Source organism: Rhincodon typus, chromosome 26 (genome assembly GCF_021869965.1).
Source record: "Rhincodon typus isolate 14 chromosome 26, sRhiTyp1.1, whole genome shotgun sequence".
Lineage (NCBI taxonomy): Eukaryota > Metazoa > Chordata > Chondrichthyes > Orectolobiformes > Rhincodontidae > Rhincodon > Rhincodon typus.
In genome coordinates this window covers 18,620,354-18,623,062 of record NC_063357.1, presented here as the reverse complement: position 1 = coordinate 18,623,062, position 2,709 = coordinate 18,620,354, and positions in this window count along the sequence as shown.

Here is a 2,709-nt window from a genome sequence, read left to right as displayed (position 1 = left end):
AGGAAGTGACCCAAGTGGTTTACTCCCAAAACTGTGTTGTATCCATCAACTGTCTTGCTACCTGAACCAACACCTACAGGATAAAGAAATTGTATAACACCTTAATCAGCTCTAGTGCAGATAACAGAGGTGTGAACCTTTGGAGAGATGTTAAACCAACGGACCAACAGCAAGTTATGTTGGTTCAGGTGACTGCAAAAATCTCATGGAAATCAAAGGTGAGCAGGAGCTTCCCTGACTTTTCTAGCAAACATTCATCCCTTAACCAATACTGCCCAAAAAACATACATGATTGATTCAATGCACTGCTCTGTGTGAAACATGACTGCTATTTTTGCCCACACAACATTGCCCTCTCTTCACAGAAGACTATTGCGTGTGAAACGCTCAAATATGTCTGGGAGACTTATAAATGTAAAAGCAAATAAATTCACAGACTTTTATTTCTTTATAAATTCAGACTTCAGTTGAAATTACAGTTTACATTAAATGTAGTTAAATTTATTGTCAGCAGTGTTCCTCAACTACTCAGGTGAAAAATGCAACAAGTAGTTTGGATTCAGCAATGGGGTGGTGTCCAGGTATGGTTCTTAGCCTCTACTGTCAGCTGATCTCATTCAGGAAAGAAGGCAAAGATGCTATGTCAGGCCTGAGCATCTTGAATACTGAAAATAGGAAGATATAAAATCAGAGTTCCTGATGGGTAGTGCGCGCGCGTGTGTATGGGTATGTGTGATTTTTTGTATATATTATTATATACACAAACACATAATTGGGCTCCATGCTTACCATGGTTGACTGTCATGTCCTTAAACTCCCTCTAAAATTCTCAAATAAACCTGTTGGACTATAACCTGGTGTCATGTGATTTCTGACCTTGTCCATCCCAGTCCAACACCGGCACCTCCACATCGTCCCTCTAAAATTATTTACAATCAGCCTATTTGGATATTTTATGACACAATTCTGAGGCGGTGGGGACGTGACATTTTGACCATGAAAATAGTCAGGTGGTTGTTTTTGACCAGCACAAAACTCAATGGGCTGAAGGGTCATTTTCTGTGCTGTCGATCTTTATGACCCAGACATAGGAACACTGCTACGTCACAAGATCCCCTTTTTAATAGTTACATAGGAGCTACTTAACTGTGGCACTATACAGATGTCAGTGTCCTTGGAACTGTGCCCCAGAAACAATTCATTCAGAGGATGGAAAATTTGGAAATAAAACAAAACAATACAGGAGTAACGAAAAGTGAAGATTAAGACAAAAAATCGTTAATATTTCAAATCAACTGCTTAACATCATCTGGAATTTGTCTCGTTATATATTCTTGAATTTTTCTTGAAAGACATTCTAAATATTTGTCACCAGTTTCAATAACGAAATATTTTCTAAGATGCACTTTAAATTTTTCACTGATTTAAATATGTATCTGTCTCTGTTCCACTGACCTGACTGATTGAGGTAACGTTCATCAAATGTAATATTTTATATTTCCCAGTCAAACTGCCCATTAAATCACCTCCCATGCTGTAAGGGTTATACCCCTTTTTTTTCATAACTCATCTCCTCTACATTTACTAGGTCAAGCTTCTTGGTTTCTGTTTTCTTTCCGATACATGCATGTCTTTTTTGAAGTGACAACCCAGATTGCGTTTCAAATGGGTTTTCCAAAGGATGTCTGATTAGTGCATTGGTAAAGCTTTCACATAACCATTGTTATATTGTCCTATGTATAACTGCAATCTACTCACTCCTCCACATAATCTTGGTATTGAAATGCTTACTATCATTTCATGTCTATTTTAAAGTCTCCCAGTGGTAATCCTATTCCCTTTGCAGCATATCAACATTGCTCAATTTTAATTCCAATGTGTAATCTTGCATATGAACTTGTTAATATTAAATATCATTTGCTGTTCACTTGCCCAAGGGAATAGTAGATCAGAATCCTTTTGCCACACTTCTTTATTCATTTATGGGATGTGGACATCACTAGCTAGGCCAGCATTTGGTACCCATCTCAAAGTGTTCAAGCCTATCTTCTGCTCGTACTACACTCACTGTCAGCTGTACGTTTGACAAGATTATTGTTAGTTTCTGCATTCAGATAATTTATGTAGATAGGAAACTGACCCTCCAGCTTCACTATAAAGATCACCATGCAATACTCCACCCACCACAGTTATATGACATCTCTCACAAAATGCCATTCGTTTTGGATTTGGTTAAATACCCTTTCTTGTCTAATCCCCCATTCTACTCTGGATTCTCATTAACTTTGGTTTTTGTGGTAGTCTTTCGTACACATCTTTGAATCACAGTATGTTACAGGACATTCTTTTTATTACATAATTTTGTGGAGGGATATTGCAACTAAAGATTTGGCAGATAAAGGATTATGTGACAAACTTTGAACTTGTCCAGTTTTGCAGGAAGCATAGAAACACAGCACATTACTTAAATTGAAAGGCTGCAGAGCTCTGAGGTACAGAAGGATAAGGGTGCCCTGGCACGAGTTTAAAAAAAAAGTGCGCAGGTACAAGCAAGTGATTAGGAAAGCAAACGGAAATATTGCTGTTTATTGCAAAGGGAACGGAAAAGTACTGATGATTTGCTACTGCTGTACAGAACATTAATGAGACAACATTAGTGTTCAATTCTGGACTCCTTCTGTATGAGAGTCACCTGAGAGTGTCCTGTCT